General features: G+C 47.2%; 17 non-coding genes across 17 annotated transcripts; all 17 read left to right on the top strand.

Annotated features, from left to right (window-relative positions):
- The first annotated feature begins 1,169 nt into the window (after positions 1-1,169).
- TRNAD-GUC (transfer RNA aspartic acid (anticodon GUC)) lies at positions 1,170-1,241 on the top strand. The gene has a single exon. It is a non-coding gene; the product is annotated as a tRNA-Asp (tRNA).
- A 1,151-nt stretch (positions 1,242-2,392) lies between these two features.
- TRNAI-AAU (transfer RNA isoleucine (anticodon AAU)) lies at positions 2,393-2,466 on the top strand. The gene has a single exon. It is a non-coding gene; the product is annotated as a tRNA-Ile (tRNA).
- Positions 2,467-2,595: 129 nt separating this feature from the next.
- Positions 2,596-2,667, top strand: TRNAD-GUC (transfer RNA aspartic acid (anticodon GUC)). The gene has a single exon. It is a non-coding gene; the product is annotated as a tRNA-Asp (tRNA).
- A 1,210-nt stretch (positions 2,668-3,877) lies between these two features.
- Positions 3,878-3,951, top strand: TRNAI-AAU (transfer RNA isoleucine (anticodon AAU)). The gene has a single exon. It is a non-coding gene; the product is annotated as a tRNA-Ile (tRNA).
- A 129-nt stretch (positions 3,952-4,080) lies between these two features.
- TRNAD-GUC (transfer RNA aspartic acid (anticodon GUC)) lies at positions 4,081-4,152 on the top strand. The gene has a single exon. It is a non-coding gene; the product is annotated as a tRNA-Asp (tRNA).
- Positions 4,153-5,362: 1,210 nt separating this feature from the next.
- Positions 5,363-5,436, top strand: TRNAI-AAU (transfer RNA isoleucine (anticodon AAU)). Its single transcript has one exon. It is a non-coding gene; the product is annotated as a tRNA-Ile (tRNA).
- Positions 5,437-6,788: 1,352 nt separating this feature from the next.
- On the top strand, positions 6,789-6,862 carry TRNAI-AAU (transfer RNA isoleucine (anticodon AAU)). Its single transcript has one exon. It is a non-coding gene; the product is annotated as a tRNA-Ile (tRNA).
- A 129-nt stretch (positions 6,863-6,991) lies between these two features.
- TRNAD-GUC (transfer RNA aspartic acid (anticodon GUC)) lies at positions 6,992-7,063 on the top strand. Its single transcript has one exon. It is a non-coding gene; the product is annotated as a tRNA-Asp (tRNA).
- Positions 7,064-8,282: 1,219 nt separating this feature from the next.
- TRNAI-AAU (transfer RNA isoleucine (anticodon AAU)) lies at positions 8,283-8,356 on the top strand. The gene has a single exon. It is a non-coding gene; the product is annotated as a tRNA-Ile (tRNA).
- Positions 8,357-9,275: 919 nt separating this feature from the next.
- Positions 9,276-9,349, top strand: TRNAI-AAU (transfer RNA isoleucine (anticodon AAU)). Its single transcript has one exon. It is a non-coding gene; the product is annotated as a tRNA-Ile (tRNA).
- Positions 9,350-9,478: 129 nt separating this feature from the next.
- TRNAD-GUC (transfer RNA aspartic acid (anticodon GUC)) lies at positions 9,479-9,550 on the top strand. The gene has a single exon. It is a non-coding gene; the product is annotated as a tRNA-Asp (tRNA).
- A 2,724-nt stretch (positions 9,551-12,274) lies between these two features.
- On the top strand, positions 12,275-12,346 carry TRNAD-GUC (transfer RNA aspartic acid (anticodon GUC)). The gene has a single exon. It is a non-coding gene; the product is annotated as a tRNA-Asp (tRNA).
- Positions 12,347-13,530: 1,184 nt separating this feature from the next.
- On the top strand, positions 13,531-13,602 carry TRNAD-GUC (transfer RNA aspartic acid (anticodon GUC)). Its single transcript has one exon. It is a non-coding gene; the product is annotated as a tRNA-Asp (tRNA).
- Positions 13,603-14,812: 1,210 nt separating this feature from the next.
- On the top strand, positions 14,813-14,886 carry TRNAI-AAU (transfer RNA isoleucine (anticodon AAU)). The gene has a single exon. It is a non-coding gene; the product is annotated as a tRNA-Ile (tRNA).
- A 129-nt stretch (positions 14,887-15,015) lies between these two features.
- Positions 15,016-15,087, top strand: TRNAD-GUC (transfer RNA aspartic acid (anticodon GUC)). Its single transcript has one exon. It is a non-coding gene; the product is annotated as a tRNA-Asp (tRNA).
- Positions 15,088-16,500: 1,413 nt separating this feature from the next.
- TRNAD-GUC (transfer RNA aspartic acid (anticodon GUC)) lies at positions 16,501-16,572 on the top strand. The gene has a single exon. It is a non-coding gene; the product is annotated as a tRNA-Asp (tRNA).
- Positions 16,573-17,723: 1,151 nt separating this feature from the next.
- TRNAI-AAU (transfer RNA isoleucine (anticodon AAU)) lies at positions 17,724-17,797 on the top strand. Its single transcript has one exon. It is a non-coding gene; the product is annotated as a tRNA-Ile (tRNA).
- Positions 17,798-17,916: the final 119 nt, after the last annotated feature.

The raw sequence follows: 17,916 nt of genomic DNA, 5'->3' as shown, positions 1-17,916 counted from the left end.
CATGCCGAAAGGAGCCCGCTGAGATTGGCCAGGGGAAACAAACGTCCGTACGGGAGATGCCCACGGACAGAGCCTTATCTAATGGATTCCTGACATTAGTTTGCAGCAGAGCATAACGTAGACGTTCAGCGACTGATTTTGTCACCTGGGACCCTTTTTCCCAAAGTCATGAGTTAGAAAACTAAGGAAAAAGGAGGTAAAATCCTAGAGGGAGCGTAAGGAACCTTAAAGGTAGAAAGAAACCAAAGTCTTAAGTCTCCAGAGACTCCATGGAAATAAAGATGGAAATTTAAAAAGAGATCTACAAAAAAAGAAGCCATTAAGTTGTTGCACCGAGAGAACCCACACTTATCCTACCTCAGTTTCCTTAAGGTTTAAGCTGAAAAACTCTGTAGATATCCCCAATCCATGGAGCGAATAGGCCGAAACCACATGCCGAATGGAGCCCGCTGAGATTGGCCAGGGGAAACAAACGTCCGTATGGGAGATGCCCACGGCCAGAGCCTTATCCAATGGATTCCTGACATTAGTTTGCAGCACAGCATATACCAGAGTCAATAACTTGTAAAGTAGACGGTCAGCGACTGATTTCGTCACCTGGGACCCGTTTGCCCAAAGTCATGAGTTAGTTGCAGCTGAAATGCGGACTGCAGCTTTCCCTCAATCACTGGCGCTACAACAAGGCCCCGTGTAGCCCATGCCTAAGGCCTATGGCTTTTAGATTGCAAACTCTTCCAGGTGCCGTGTTATTTCCTATACTTTCTGATTCCTTCTCTTGTGGAATAAAGTTTCGAATACAGTTCCCAGTTCACAGTCAGCCCTAGCACTCGTGATGTCGCCTCTGACAAGGACAGAGAAAGAGACACCCTTCCCTTTCTCCACACTGCTATCAGTACCTATTCTAAGGACTGGGACACATGTGAGATCCCCACTGGTGTCGGCCGGGGCAGCCGACATGCGCAACATGGCCGGTTAGCTCAGCTGGTTAGAGTGTGGTGCTAATAACGCCAAGGTCGCGGGTTCGATCCCCGTACGGGCCAGTCCGTCTCCTCTTTTTTGACCGTACCAGTCTCAAACTCCTTTTTCTCCCTACTGCCTAGATCTGGTGGGTGGAAATTGCTGCTGTCTTCATTTAAGCAGGTTACCGTGATGGCAAGCACCATACCCATTCCTCGTTAGTATAGTGGTGAGTATCCCCGCCTGTCACGCGGGAGACCGGGGTTCGATTCCCCGACGGGGAGGCAATTGTTTTCTTTGTGCACCAAAGAAAACTCAGGAAAAAGGAATCCAAAGTCTTAAGTCTCCAGAGTCTCCAGAGTCTCCATGGAAATAAAGATGGAATTTTAAAAAGAGATCTACAAAAAAAGAAGCCATTAAGTCGTTGCACAGAGAGAACCCACACTTATCCTACCTCAGTTTCCTGAAGGTTTAAGCTGAAAAACTCTGTAGATTGGCCAGGGGAAACAAACGTCCGTACGGGAGATGCCCACGGACAGAGCCTTATTTAATGGATTCCTGACATTAGTTTGCAGCATAGCATAACGTAGACGTTCAGCGACTGATTTTGTCACCTGGGACCCTTTTTCCCAAAGTCATGAGTTAGAAAACTAAGGAAAAAGGAGGTAAAATCCTAGAGGGAGCGTAAGGAACCTTAAAGGTAGAAAGAAACCAAAGTCTTAAGTCTCCAGAGACTCCATGGAAATAAAGATGGAAATTTAAAAAGAGATCTACAAAAAAAGAAGCCATTAGGTTGTTGCACCGAGAGAACCCACACTTATCCTACCTCAGTTTCCTTAAGGTTTAAGCTGAAAAACTCTGTAGATATCCCCAATCCATGGAGCGAATAGGCCGAAACCACATGCCGAAAGGAGCCCGCTGAGATTGGCCAGGGGAAACAAACGTCCGTACGGGAGATGCCCACGGCCAGAGCCTTATCCAATGGATTCCTGACATTAGTTTGCAGCACAGCATATACCAGAGTCAATAACTTGTAAAGTAGACGGTCAGCGACTGATTTCGTCACCTGGGACCTGTGTGCCCAAAGTCATGAGTTAGTTGCAGCTGAAATGCGGACTGCAGCTTTCCCTCAATCACTGGCGCTACAACAAGGCCCCGTGTAGCCCATGCCTAAGGCCTATGGCTTTTAGATTGCAAACTCTTCCAGGTGCCGTGTTATTTCCTATACTTTCTGATTCCTTCTCTTGTGGAATAAAGTTTCGAATACAGTTCCCAGTTCACAGTCAGCCCTAGCACTCGTGATGTCGCCTCTGACAAGGACAGAGAAAGAGACACCCTTCCCTTTCTCCACACTGCTATCAGTACCTATTCTAAGGACTGGGACACATGTGAGATCCCCACTGGTGTCGGCCGGGGCAGCCAACATGCGCAACATGGCCGGTTAGCTCAGCTGGTTAGAGCGTGGTGCTAATAACGCCAAGGTCGCGGGTTCGATCCCCGTACGGGCCAGTCCGTCTCCTCTTTTTTGACCGTACCAGTCTCAAACTCCTTTTTCTCCCTACTGCCTAGATCTGGTGGGTGGAAATTGCTGCTGTCTTCATTTAAGCAGGTTACCGTGATGACAAGCACCATACCCATTCCTCGTTAGTATAGTGGTGAGTATCCCCGCCTGTCACGCGGGAGACCGGGGTTCGATTCCCCGACGGGGAGGCAATTGTTTTCTTTGTGCACCAAAGAAAACTCAGGAAAAAGGAATCCAAAGTCTTAAGTCTCCAGAGTCTCCAGAGTCTCCATGGAAATAAAGATGGAATTTTAAAAAGAGATCTACAAAAAAAGAAGCCATTAAGTTGTTGCACAGAGAGAACCCACACTTATCCTACCTCAGTTTCCTGAAGGTTTAAGCTGAAAAACTCTGTAGATATCCCCAATCCATGGAGCGAATAGGCCGAAACCACATGCCGAAAGGAGCCCGCTGAGATTGGCCAGGGGAAACAAACGTCCGTACGGGAGATGCCCACGGACAGAGCCTTATTTAATGGATTCCTGACATTAGTTTGCAGCAGAGCATAACGTAGACGTTCAGCGACTGATTTTGTCACCTGGGACCCGTTTTCCCAAAGTCATGAGTTAGAAAACTAAGGAAAAAGGAGGTAAAATCCTAGAGAGAGCGTCAGGAACCTTAAAGGTAGAAAGAAACCAAAGTCTTAAGTCTCCAGAGACTCCATGGAAATAAAGATGGAAATTTAAAAAGAGATCTACAAAAAAAGAAGCCATTAAGTCGTTGCACCGAGAGAACCCACACTTATCCTACCTCAGTTTCCTTAAGGTTTAAGCTGAAAAACTCTGTAGATATCCCCAATCCATGGAGCGAATAGGCCGAAACCACATGCCGAAAGGAGCCCGCTGAGATTGGCCAGGGGAAACAAACGTCCGTACGGGAGATGCCCACGGCCAGAGCCTTATCCAATGGATTCCTGACATTAGTTTGCAGCACAGCATATACCAGAGTCAATAACTTGTAAAGTAAACGGTCAGCGACTGATTTCGTCACCTGGGACCCGTTTGCCCAAAGTCATGAGTTAGTTGCAGCTGAAATGCGGACTGCAGCTTTCCCTCAATCACTGGCGCTACAACAAGGCCCCGTGTAGCCCATGCCTAAGGCCTATGGCTTTTAGATTGCAAACTCTTCCAGGTGCCGTGTTATTTCCTATACTTTCTGATTCCTTCTCTTGTGGAATAAAGTTTCGAATACAGTTCCCAGTTCACAGTCAGCCCTAGCACTCGTGATGTCGCCTCTGACAAGGACAGAGAAAGAGACACCCTTCCCTTTCTCCACACTGCTATCAGTACCTATTCTAAGGACTGGGACACATGTGAGATCCCCACTGGTGTCGGCCGGGGCAGCCAACATGCGCAACATGGCCGGTTAGCTCAGCTGGTTAGAGCGTGGTGCTAATAACGCCAAGGTCGCGGGTTCGATCCCCGTACGGGCCAGTCCGTCTCCTCTTTTTTGACCGTACCAGTCTCAAACTCCTTTTTCTCCCTACTGCCTAGATCTGGTGGGTGGAAATTGCTGCTGTCTTCATTTAAGCAGGTTACCGTGATGACAAGCACCATACCCATTCCTCGTTAGTATAGTGGTGAGTATCCCCGCCTGTCACGCGGGAGACCGGGGTTCGATTCCCCGACGGGGAGGCAATTGTTTTCTTTGTGCACCAAAGAAAACTCAGGAAAAAGGAATCCAAAGTCTTAAGTCTCCAGAGTCTCCAGAGTCTCCATGGAAATAAAGATGGAATTTTAAAAAGAGATCTACAAAAAAAGAAGCCATTAAGTTGTTGCACAGAGAGAACCCACACTTATCCTACCTCAGTTTCCTGAAGGTTTAAGCTGAAAAACTCTGTAGATATCCCCAATCCATGGAGCGAATAGGCCGAAACCACATGCCGAAAGGAGCCCGCTGAGATTGGCCAGGGGAAACAAACGTCCGTACGGGAGATGCCCACGGACAGAGCCTTATTTAATGGATTCCTGACATTAGTTTGCAGCAGAGCATAACGTAGACGTTCAGCGACTGATTTTGTCACCTGGGACCCGTTTTCCCAAAGTCATGAGTTAGAAAACTAAGGAAAAAGGAGGTAAAATCCTAGAGAGAGCGTCAGGAACCTTAAAGGTAGAAAGAAACCAAAGTCTTAAGTCTCCAGAGACTCCATGGAAATAAAGATGGAAATTTAAAAAGAGATCTACAAAAAAAGAAGCCATTAAGTCGTTGCACCGAGAGAACCCACACTTATCCTACCTCAGTTTCCTTAAGGTTTAAGCTGAAAAACTCTGTAGATATCCCCAATCCATGGAGCGAATAGGCCGAAACCACATGCCGAAAGGAGCCCGCTGAGATTGGCCAGGGGAAACAAACGTCCGTACGGGAGATGCCCACGGCCAGAGCCTTATCCAATGGATTCCTGACATTAGTTTGCAGCACAGCATATACCAGAGTCAATAACTTGTAAAGTAAACGGTCAGCGACTGATTTCGTCACCTGGGACCCGTTTGCCCAAAGTCATGAGTTAGTTGCAGCTGAAATGCGGACTGCAGCTTTCCCTCAATCACTGGCGCTACAACAAGGCCCCGTGTAGCCCATGCCTAAGGCCTATGGCTTTTAGATTGCAAACTCTTCCAGGTGCCGTGTTATTTCCTATACTTTCTGATTCCTTCTCTTGTGGAATAAAGTTTCGAATACAGTTCCCAGTTCACAGTCAGCCCTAGCACTCGTGATGTCGCCTCTGACAAGGACAGAGAAAGAGACACCCTTCCCTTTCTCCACACTGCTATCAGTACCTATTCTAAGGACTGGGACACATGTGAGATCCCCACTGGTGTCGGCCGGGGCAGCCGACATGCGCAACATGGCCGGTTAGCTCAGCTGGTTAGAGCGTGGTGCTAATAACGCCAAGGTCGCGGGTTCGATCCCCGTACGGGCCAGTCCGTCTCCTCTTTTTTGACCGTACCAGTCTCAAACTCCTTTTTCTCCCTACTGCCTAGATCTGGTGGGTGGAAATTGCTGCTGTCTTCATTTAAGCAGGTTACCGTGATGGCAAGCACCATACCCATTCCTCGTTAGTATAGTGGTGAGTATCCCCGCCTGTCACGCGGGAGACCCGGGTTCGATTCCCCGACGGGGAGGCAATTGTTTTCTTTGTGCACCAAAGAAAACTCAGGAAAAAGGAATCCAAAGTCTTAAGTCTCCAGAGTCTCCAGAGTCTCCATGGAAATAAAGATGGAATTTTAAAAAGAGATCTACAAAAAAAGAAGCCATTAAGTCGTTGCACAGAGAGAACCCACACTTATCCTACCTCAGTTTCCTGAAGGTTTAAGCTGAAAAACTCTGTAGATTGGCCAGGGGAAACAAACGTCCGTACGGGAGATGCCCACGGACAGAGCCTTTTTTAATGGATTCCTGACATTAGTTTGCAGCATAGCATAACGTAGACGTTCAGCGACTGATTTTGTCACCTGGGACCCTTTTTCCCAAAGTCATGAGTTAGAAAACTAAAGAAAAAGGAGGTAAAATCCTAGAGGGAGCGTAAGGAACCTTAAAGGTAGAAAGAAACCAAAGTCTTAAGTCTCCAGAGACTCCATGGAAATAAAGATGGAAATTTAAAAAGAGATCTACAAAAAAAGAAGCCATTAAGTTGTTGCACCGAGAGAACCCACACTTATCCTACCTCAGTTTCCTTAAGGTTTAAGCTGAAAAACTCTGTAGATATCCCCAATCCATGGAGCGAATAGGCCGAAACCACATGCCGAATGGAGCCCGCTGAGATTGGCCAGGGGAAACAAACGTCCGTATGGGAGATGCCCACGGCCAGAGCCTTATCCAATGGATTCCTGACATTAGTTTGCAGCACAGCATATACCAGAGTCAATAACTTGTAAAGTAGACGGTCAGCGACTGATTTCGTCACCTGGGACCCGTTTGCCCAAAGTCATGAGTTAGTTGCAGCTGAAATGCGGACTGCAGCTTTCCCTCAATCACTGGCGCTACAACAAGGCCCCGTGTAGCCCATGCCTAAGGCCTATGGCTTTTAGATTGCAAACTCTTCCAGGTGCCGTGTTATTTCCTACACTTTCTGATTCCTTCTCTTGTGGAATAAAGTTTCGAATACAGTTCCCAGTTCACAGTCAGCCCTAGCACTCGTGATGTCGCCTCTGACAAGGACAGAGAAAGAGACACCCTTCCCTTTCTCCACACTGCTATCAGTACCTATTCTAAGGACTGGGACACATGTGAGATCCCCACTGGTGTCGGCCGGGGCAGCTGACATGCAAAACATGGCCGGTTAGCTCAGCTGGTTAGAGCGTGGTGCTAATAACGCCAAGGTCGCGGGTTCGATCCCCGTACGGGCCAGTCCGTCTCCTCTTTTTTGACCGTACCAGTCTCAAACTCCTTTTTCTCCCTACTGCCTAGATCTGGTGGGTGGAAATTGCTGCTGTCTTCATTTAAGCAGGTTACCGTGATGGCAAGCACCATACCCATTCCTCGTTAGTATAGTGGTGAGTATCCCCGCCTGTCACGCGGGAGACCGGGGTTCGATTCCCCGACGGGGAGGCAATTGTTTTCTTTGTGCACCAAAGAAAACTCAGGAAAAAGGAATCCAAAGTCTTAAGTCTCCAGAGTCTCCAGAGTCTCCAGAGTCTCCATGGAAATAAAGATGGAATTTTAAAAAGAGATCTACAAAAAAAGAAGCCATTAAGTCGTTGCACAGAGAGAACCCACACTTATCCTACCTCAGTTTCCTGAAGGTTTAAGCTGAAAAACTCTGTAGATATCCCCAATCCATGGAGCGAATAGGCCGAAACCACATGCCGAAAGGAGCCCGCTGAGATTGGCCAGGGGAAACAAACGTCCGTACGGGAGATGCCCACGGACAGAGCCTTATTTAATGGATTCCTGACATTAGTTTGCAGCAGAGCATAACGTAGACGTTCAGCGACTGATTTTGTCACCTGGGACCCGTTTTCCCAAAGTCATGAGTTAGAAAACTAAGGAAAAAGGAGGTAAAATCCTAGAGAGAGCGTCAGGAACCTTAAAGGTAGAAAGAAACCAAAGTCTTAAGTCTCCAGAGACTCCATGGAAATAAAGATGGAAATTTAAAAAGAGATCTACAAAAAAAGAAGCCATTAAGTCGTTGCACCGAGAGAACCCACACTTATCCTACCTCAGTTTCCTTAAGGTTTAAGCTGAAAAACTCTGTAGATATCCCCAATCCATGGAGCGAATAGGCCGAAACCACATGCCGAAAGGAGCCCGCTGAGATTGGCCAGGGGAAACAAACGTCCGTACGGGAGATGCCCACGGCCAGAGCCTTATCCAATGGATTCCTGACATTAGTTTGCAGCACAGCATATACCAGAGTCAATAACTTGTAAAGTAGACGGTCAGCGACTGATTTCGTCACCTGGGACCCGTTTGCCCAAAGTCATGAGTTAGTTGCAGCTGAAATGCGGACTGCAGCTTTCCCTCAATCACTGGCGCTACAACAAGGCCCCGTGTAGCCCATGCCTAAGGCCTATGGCTTTTAGATTGCAAACTCTTCCAGGTGCCGTGTTATTTCCTATACTTTCTGATTCCTTCTCTTGTGGAATAAAGTTTCGAATACAGTTCCCAGTTCACAGTCAGCCCTAGCACTCGTGATGTCGCCTCTGACAAGGACAGAGAAAGAGACACCCTTCCCTTTCTCCACACTGCTATCAGTACCTATTCTAAGGACTGGGACACATGTGAGATCCCCACTGGTGTCGGCCGGGGCAGCCGACATGCGCAACATGGCCGGTTAGCTCAGCTGGTTAGAGCGTGGTGCTAATAACGCCAAGGTCGCGGGTTCGATCCCCGTACGGGCCAGTCCGTCTCCTCTTTTTTGACCGTACCAGTCTCAAACTCCTTTTTCTCCCTACTGCCTAGATCTGGTGGGTGGAAATTGCTGCTGTCTTCATTTAAGCAGGTTACCGTGATGGCAAGCACCATACCCATTCCTCGTTAGTATAGTGGTGAGTATCCCCGCCTGTCACGCGGGAGAACGGGGTTCGATTCCCCGACGGGGAGGCAATTGTTTTCTTTGTGCACCAAAGAAAACTCAGGAAAAAGGAATCCAAAGTCTTAAGTCTCCAGAGTCTCCAGAGTCTCCATGGAAATAAAGATGGAATTTTAAAAAGAGATCTACAAAAAAAGAAGCCATTAAGTCGTTGCACAGAGAGAACCCACACTTATCCTACCTCAGTTTCCTGAAGGTTTAAGCTGAAAAACTCTGTAGATATCCCCAATCCATGGAGCGAATAGGCCGAAACCACATGCCGAAAGGAGCCCGCTGAGATTGGCCAGGGGAAACAAACGTCCGTACGGGAGATGCCCACGGACAGAGCCTTATTTAATGGATTCCTGACATTAGTTTGCAGCAGAGCATAACGTAGACGTTCAGCGACTGATTTTGTCACCTGGGACCCGTTTTCCCAAAGTCATGAGTTAGAAAACTAAGGAAAAAGGAGGTAAAATCCTAGAGAGAGCGTCAGGAACCTTAAAGGTAGAAAGAAACCAAAGTCTTAAGTCTCCAGAGACTCCATGGAAATAAAGATGGAAATTTAAAAAGAGATCTACAAAAAAAGAAGCCATTAAGTCGTTGCACCGAGAGAACCCACACTTATCCTACCTCAGTTTCCTTAAGGTTTAAGTACCTATAGGTACTGCTATCAGTACCTATTCTAAGGACTGGGACACATGTGAGATCCCCACTGGTGTCGGCCGGGGCAGCCGACATGCGCAACATGGCCGGTTAGCTCAACTGGTTAGAGCGTGGTGCTAATAACGCCAAGGTCGCGGGTTCGATCCCCGTACGGGCCAGTCCGTCTCCTCTTTTTTGACCGTACCAGTCTCAAACTCCTTTTTCTCCCTACTGCCTAGATCTGGTGGGTGGAAATTGCTGCTGTCTTCATTTAAGCAGGTTACCGTGATGGCAAGCACCATACCCATTCCTCGTTAGTATAATGGTGAGTATCCCCGCCTGTCACGCGGGAGACCGGGGTTCGATTCCCCGACGGGGAGGCAATTGTTTTCTTTGTGCACCAAAGAAAACTCAGGAAAAAGGAATCCAAAGTCTTAAGTCTCCAGAGTCTCCAGAGTCTCCAGAGTCTCCAGAGTCTCCATGGAAATAAAGATGGAATTTTAAAAAGAGATCTACAAAAAAAGAAGCCATTAAGTCGTTGCACAGAGAGAACCCACACTTATCCTACCTCAGTTTCCTGAAGGTTTAAGCTGAAAAACTCTGTAGATATCCCCAATCCATGGAGCGAATAGGCCGAAACCACATGCCGAAAGGAGCCCGCTGAGATTGGCCAGGGGAAACAAACGTCCGTACGGGAGATGCCCACGGACAGAGCCTTATTTAATGGATTCCTGACATTAGTTTGCAGCAGAGCATAACGTAGACGTTCAGCGACTGATTTTGTCACCTGGGACCCTTTTTCCCAAAGTCATGAGTTAGAAAACTAAGGAAAAAGGAGGTAAAATCCTAGAGGGAGCGTAAGGAACCTTAAAGGTAGAAAGAAACCAAAGTCTTAAGTCTCCAGAGTCTCCATGGAAATAAAGTTGGAATTTTAAAAAGAGATTTACAAAAAAAGAAGCCATTAAGTTGTTGCACAGAGAGAACCCACACTTATCCTACCTCAGTTTCCTGAAGGTTTAAGCTGAAAAACTCTGTAGATATCCCCAATCCATGGAGCGAATAGGCCGAAACCACATGCCGAAAGGAGCCCGCTGAGATTGGCCAGGGGAAACAAACGTCCGTACGGGAGATGCCCACGGACAGAGCCTTATTTAATGGATTCCTGACATTAGTTTGCAGCAGAGCATAACGTAGACGTTCAGCGACTGATTTTGTCACCTGGGACCCTTTTTCCCAAAGTCATGAGTTAGAAAACTAAGGAAAAAGGAGGTAAAATCCTAGAGGGAGCGTAAGGAACCTTAAAGGTAGAAAGAAACCAAAGTCTTAAGTCTCCAGAGTCTCCATGGAAATAAAGATGGAATTTTAAAAAGAGATCTACAAAAAAAGAAGCCATTAAGTTGTTGCACAGAGAGAACCCACACTTATCCTACCTCAGTTTCCTGAAGGTTTAAGCTGAAAAACTCTGTAGATATCCCCAATCCATGGAGCGAATAGGCCGAAACCACATGCCAAAAGGAGCCCGCTGAGATTGGCCAGGGGAAACAAACGTCCGTACGGGAGATGCCCACGGACAGAGCCTTATTTAATGGATTCCTGACATTAGTTTGCAGCAGAGCATAACGTAGACGTTCAGCGACTGATTTTGTCACCTGGGACCCTTTTTCCCAAAGTCATGAGTTAGAAAACTAAGGAAAAAGGAGGTAAAATCCTAGAGGGAGCGTAAGGAACCTTAAAGGTAGAAAGAAACCAAAGTCTTAAGTCTCCAGAGACTCCATGGAAATAAAGATGGACATTTAAAAAGAGATCTACAAAAAAAGAAGCCATTAAGTTGTTGCACCGAGAGAACCCACACTTATCCTACCTCAGTTTCCTTAAGGTTTAAGCTGAAAAACTCTGTAGATATCCCCAATCCATGGAGCGAATAGGCCGAAACCACATGCCGAAAGGAGCCCACTGAGATTGGCCAGGGGAAACAAACGTCCGTACGGGAGATGCCCATGGCCAGAGCCTTATCCAATGGATTCCTGACATTAGTTTGCAGCAGAGCATAACGTAGACGTTCAGCGACTGATTTTGTCACCTGGGACCCTTTTTCCCAAAGTCATGAGTTAGAAAACTAAGGAAAAAGGAGGTAAAATCCTAGAGGGAGCGTAAGGAACCTTAAAGGTAGAAAGAAACCAAAGTCTTAAGTCTCCAGAGACTCCATGGAAATAAAGATGGAAATTTAAAAAGAGATCTACAAAAAAAGAAGCCATTAAGTTGTTGCACCGAGAGAACCCACACTTATCCTACCTCAGTTTCCTTAAGGTTTAAGCTGAAAAACTCTGTAGATATCCCCAATCCATGGAGCGAATAGGCCGAAACCACATGCCGAAAGGAGCCCACTGAGATTGGCCAGGGGAAACAAACGTCCGTACGGGAAATGCCCACGGCCAGAGCCTTATCCAATGGATTCCTGACATTAGTTTGCAGCACAGCATATACCAGAGTCAATAACTTGTAAAGTAGACGGTCAGCGACTGATTTCGTCACCTGGGACCCGTTTGCCCAAAGTCATGAGTTAGTTGCAGCTGAAATGCGGACTGCAGCTTTCCCTCAATCACTGGCGCTACAACAAGGCCCCGTGTAGCCCATGCCTAAGGCCTATGGCTTTTAGATTGCAAACTCTTCCAGGTGCCGTGTTATTTCCTATACTTTCTGATTCCTTCTCTTGTGGAATAAAGTTTCGAATACAGTTCCCAGTTCACAGTCAGCCCTAGCACTCGTGATGTCGCCTCTGACAAGGACAGAGAAAGAGACACCCTTCCCTTTCTCCACACTGCTATCAGTACCTATTCTAAGGACTGGGACACATGTGAGATCCCCACTGATGTCGGCCGGGGCAGCCGACATGCGCAACATGGCCGGTTAGCTCAGCTGGTTAGAGCGTAATGCTAATAACGCCAAGGTCGCGGGTTCGATCCCCGTACGGGCCAGTCCGTCTCCTCTTTTTTGACCGTACCAATCTCAAACTCCTTTTTCTCCCTACTGCCTAGATCTGGTGGGTGGAAATTGCTGCTGTCTTCATTTAAGCAGGTTACCGTGATGGCAAGCACCATACCCATTCCTCGTTAGTATAGTGGTGAGTATCCCCGCCTGTCACGCGGGAGACCGGGGTTCGATTCCCCGACGGGGAGGCAATTGTTTTCTTTGTGCACCAAAGAAAACTCAGGAAAAAGGAATCCAAAGTCTTAAGTCTCCAGAGTCTCCAGAGTCTCCATGGAAATAAAGATGGAATTTTAAAAAGAGATCTACAAAAAAAGAAGCCATTAAGTCGTTGCACAGAGAGAACCCACACTTATCCTACCTCAGTTTCCTGAAGGTTTAAGCTGAAAAACTCTGTAGATTGGCCAGGGGAAACAAACGTCCGTACGGGAGATGCCCACGGACAGAGCCTTATTTAATGGATTCCTGACATTAGTTTGCAGCATAGCATAACGTAGACGTTCAGCGACTGATTTTGTCACCTGGGACCCTTTTTCCCAAAGTCATGAGTTAGAAAACTAAGGAAAAAGGAGGTAAAATCCTAGAGGGAGCGTAAGGAACCTTAAAGGTAGAAAGAAACCAAAGTCTTAAGTCTCCAGAGACTCCATGGAAATAAAGATGGAAATTTAAAAAGAGATCTACAAAAAAAGAAGCCATTAGGTTGTTGCACCGAGAGAACCCACACTTATCCTACCTCAGTTTCCTTAAGGTTTAAGCTGAAAAACTCTGTAGATATCCCCAATCCATGGAGCGAATAGGCCGAAACCACATGCCGAAAGGAGCCCGCTGAGATTGGCCAGGGGAAACAAACGTCCGTACGGGAGATGCCCACGGCCAGAGCCTTATCCAATGGATTCCTGACATTAGTTTGCAGCACAGCATATACCAGAGTCAATAACTTGTAAAGTAGACGGTCAGCGACTGATTTCGTCACCTGGGACCTGTGTGCCCAAAGTCATGAGTTAGTTGCAGCTGAAATGCGGACTGCAGCTTTCCCTCAATCACTGGCGCTACAACAAGGCCCCGTGTAGCCCATGCCTAAGGCCTATGGCTTTTAGATTGCAAACTCTTCCAGGTGCCGTGTTATTTCCTATACTTTCTGATTCCTTCTCTTGTGGAATAAAGTTTCGAATACAGTTCCCAGTTCACAGTCAGCCCTAGCACTCGTGATGTCGCCTCTGACAAGGACAGAGAAAGAGACACCCTTCCCTTTCTCCTCTTTTTTGACCGTACCAGTCTCAAACTCCTTTTTCTCCCTACTGCCTAGATCTGGTGGGTGGATATTGCTGCTGTCTTCATTTAAGCAGGTTACCGTGATGGCAAGCACCATACCCATTCCTCGTTAGTATAGTGGTGAGTATCCCCGCCTGTCACGCGGGAGACCGGGGTTCGATTCCCCGACGGGGAGGCAATTGTTTTCTTTGTGCACCAAAGAAAACTCAGGAAAAAGGAATCCAAAGTCTTAAGTCTCCAGAGTCTCCAGAGTCTCCATGGAAATAAAGATGGAATTTTAAAAAGAGATCTACAAAAAAAGAAGCCATTAAGTCGTTGCACAGAGAGAACCCACACTTATCCTACCTCAGTTTCCTGAAGGTTTAAGCTGAAAAACTCTGTAGATATCCCCAATCCATGGAGCGAATAGGCCGAAACCACATGCCGAAAGGAGCCCACTGAGATTGGCCAGGGGAAACAAACGTCCGTACGGGAGATGCCCATGGCCAGAGCCTTATCCAATGGATTCCTGACATTAGTTTGCAGCAGAGCATAACGTAGACGTTCAGCGACTGATTTTGTCACCTGGGACCCTTTTTCCCAAAGTCATGAGTTAGAAAACTAAGGAAAAAGGAGGTAAAATCCTAGAGGGAGCGTAAGGAACCTTAAAGGTAGAAAGAAACCAAAGTCTTAAGTCTCCAGAGACTCCATGGAAATAAAGATGGAAATTTAAAAAGAGATCTACAAAAAAAGAAGCCATTAAGTTGTTGCACCGAGAGAACCCACACTTATCCTACCTCAGTTTCCTTAAGGTTTAAGCTGAAAAACTCTGTAGATATCCCCAATCCATGGAGCGAATAGGCCGAAACCACATGCCGAAAGGAGCCCACTGAGATTGGCCAGGGGAAACAAACGTCCGTACGGGAAATGCCCACGGCCAGAGCCTTATCCAATGGATTCCTGACATTAGTTTGCAGCACAGCATATACCAGAGTCAATAACTTGTAAAGTAGATGGTCAGCGACTGATTTCGTCACCTGGGACCCGTTTGCCCAAAGTCATGAGTTAGTTGCAGCTGAAATGCGGACTGCAGCTTTCCCTCAATCACTGGCGCTACAACAAGGCCCCGTGTAGCCCATGCCTAAGGCCTATGGCTTTTAGATTGCAAACTCTTCCAGGTGCCGTGTTATTTCCTATACTTTCTGATTCCTTCTCTTGTGGAATAAAGTTTCGAATACAGTTCCCAGTTCACAGTCAGCCCTAGCACTCGTGATGTCGCCTCTGACAAGGACAGAGAAAGAGACACCCTTCCCTTTCTCCACACTGCTATCAGTACCTATTCTAAGGACTGGGACACATGTGAGATCCCCACTGATGTCGGCCGGGGCAGCCGACATGCGCAACATGGCCGGTTAGCTCAGCTGGTTAGAGCGTGGTGCTAATAACGCCAAGGTCGCGGGTTCGATCCCCGTACGGGCCAGTCCGTCTCCTCTTTTTTGACCGTACCAATCTCAAACTCCTTTTTCTCCCTACTGCCTAGATCTGGTGGGTGGAAATTGCTGCTGTCTTCATTTAAGCAGGTTACCGTGATGGCAAGCACCATACCCATTCCTCGTTAGTATAGTGGTGAGTATCCCCGCCTGTCACGCGGGAGACCGGGGTTCGATTCCCTGACGGGGAGGCAATTGTTTTCTTTGTGCACCAAAGAAAACTCAGGAAAAAGGAATCCAAAGTCTTAAGTCTCCAGAGTCTCCAGAGTCTCCATGGAAATAAAGATGGAATTTTAAAAAGAGATCTACAAAAAAAGAAGCCATTAAGTCGTTGCACAGAGAGAACCCACACTTATCCTACCTCAGTTTCCTGAAGGTTTAAGCTGAAAAACTCTGTAGATATCCCCAATCCATGGAGCGAATAGGCCGAAACCACATGCCGAAAGGAGCCCGCTGAGATTGGCCAGGGGAAACAAACGTCCGTACGGGAGATGCCCACGGACAGAGCCTTATCTAATGGATTCCTGACATTAGTTTGCAGCAGAGCATAACGTAGACGTTCAGCGACTGATTTTGTCACCTGGGACCCTTTTTCCCAAAGTCATGAGTTAGAAAACTAAGGAAAAAGGAGGTAAAATCCTAGAGGGAGCGTAAGGAACCTTAAAGGTAGAAAGAAACCAAAGTCTTAAGTCTCCAGAGACTCCATGGAAATAAAGATGGAAATTTAAAAAGAGATCTACAAAAAAAGAAGCCATTAAGTTGTTGCACCGAGAGAACCCACACTTATCCTACCTCAGTTTCCTTAAGGTTTAAGCTGAAAAACTCTGTAGATATCCCCAATCCATGGAGCGAATAGGCCGAAACCACATGCCGAATGGAGCCCGCTGAGATTGGCCAGGGGAAACAAACGTCCGTATGGGAGATGCCCACGGCCAGAGCCTTATCCAATGGATTCCTGACATTAGTTTGCAGCACAGCATATACCAGAGTCAATAACTTGTAAAGTAGACGGTCAGCGACTGATTTCGTCACCTGGGACCCGTTTGCCCAAAGTCATGAGTTAGTTGCAGCTGAAATGCGGACTGCAGCTTTCCCTCAATCACTGGCGCTACAACAAGGCCCCGTGTAGCCCATGCCTAAGGCCTATGGCTTTTAGATTGCAAACTCTTCCAGGTGCCGTGTTATTTCCTATACTTTCTGATTCCTTCTCTTGTGGAATAAAGTTTCGAATACAGTTCCCAGTTCACAGTCAGCCCTAGCACTCGTGATGTCGCCTCTGACAAGGACAGAGAAAGAGACACCCTTCCCTTTCTCCACACTGCTATCAGTACCTATTCTAAGGACTGGGACACATGTGAGATCCCCACTGGTGTCGGCCGGGGCAGCCGACATGCGCAACATGGCCGGTTAGCTCAGCTGGTTAGAGTGTGGTGCTAATAACGCCAAGGTCGCGGGTTCGATCCCCGTACGGGTCAGTCCGTCTCCTCTTTTTTGACCGTACCAGTCTCAAACTCCTTTTTCTCCCTACTGCCTAGATCTGGTGGGTGGAAATTGCTGCTGTCTTCATTTAAGCAGGTTACCGTGATGGCAAGCACCATACCCATTCCTCGTTAGTATAGTGGTGAGTATCCCCGCCTGTCACGCGGGAGACCGGGGTTCGATTCCCCGACGGGGAGGCAATTGTTTTCTTTGTGCACCAAAGAAAACTCAGGAAAAAGGAATCCAAAGTCTTAAGTCTCCAGAGTCTCCAGAGTCTCCATGGAAATAAAGATGGAATTTTAAAAAGAGATCTACAAAAAAAGAAGCCATTAAGTCGTTGCACAGAGAGAACCCACACTTATCCTACCTCAGTTTCCTGAAGGTTTAAGCTGAAAAACTCTGTAGATTGGCCAGGGGAAACAAACGTCCGTACGGGAGATGCCCACGGACAGAGCCTTATTTAATGGATTCCTGACATTAGTTTGCAGCATAGCATAACGTAGACGTTCAGCGACTGATTTTGTCACCTGGGACCCTTTTTCCCAAAGTCATGAGTTAGAAAACTAAGGAAAAAGGAGGTAAAATCCTAGAGGGAGCGTAAGGAACCTTAAAGGTAGAAAGAAACCAAAGTCTTAAGTCTCCAGAGACTCCATGGAAATAAAGATGGAAATTTAAAAAGAGATCTACAAAAAAAGAAGCCATTAGGTTGTTGCACCGAGAGAACCCACACTTATCCTACCTCAGTTTCCTTAAGGTTTAAGCTGAAAAACTCTGTAGATATCCCCAATCCATGGAGCGAATAGGCCGAAACCACATGCCGAAAGGAGCCCGCTGAGATTGGCCAGGGGAAACAAACGTCCGTACGGGAGATGCCCACGGCCAGAGCCTTATCCAATGGATTCCTGACATTAGTTTGCAGCACAGCATATACCAGAGTCAATAACTTGTAAAGTAGACGGTCAGCGACTGATTTCGTCACCTGGGACCTGTGTGCCCAAAGTCATGAGTTAGTTGCAGCTGAAATGCGGACTGCAGCTTTCCCTCAATCACTGGCGCTACAACAAGGCCCCGTGTAGCCCATGCCTAAGGCCTATGGCTTTTAGATTGCAAACTCTTCCAGGTGCCGTGTTATTTCCTATACTTTCTGATTCCTTCTCTTGTGGAATAAAGTTTCGAATACAGTTCCCAGTTCACAGTCAGCCCTAGCACTCGTGATGTCGCCTCTGACAAGGACAGAGAAAGAGACACCCTTCCCTTTCTCCACACTGCTATCAGTACCTATTCTAAGGACTGGGACACATGTGAGATCCCCACTGGTGTCGGCCGGGGCAGCCAACATGCGCAACATGGCCGGTTAGCTCAGCTGGTTAGAGCGTGGTGCTAATAACGCCAAGGTCGCGGGTTCGATCCCCGTACGGGCCAGTCCGTCTCCTCTTTTTTGACCGTACCAGTCTCAAACTCCTTTTTCTCCCTACTGCCTAGATCTGGTGGGTGGAAATTGCTGCTGTCTTCATTTAAGCAGGTTACCGTGATGACAAGCA

The sequence above is a fragment of the Hyla sarda genome, unplaced genomic scaffold (genome assembly GCF_029499605.1).
Source record: "Hyla sarda isolate aHylSar1 unplaced genomic scaffold, aHylSar1.hap1 scaffold_884, whole genome shotgun sequence".
In the NCBI taxonomy this organism is placed as follows: Eukaryota; Metazoa; Chordata; class Amphibia; order Anura; family Hylidae; genus Hyla; species Hyla sarda.
Note: the sequence above shows the minus strand (reverse complement) of the source record. Positions and strands in the feature narration are given on the sequence as shown.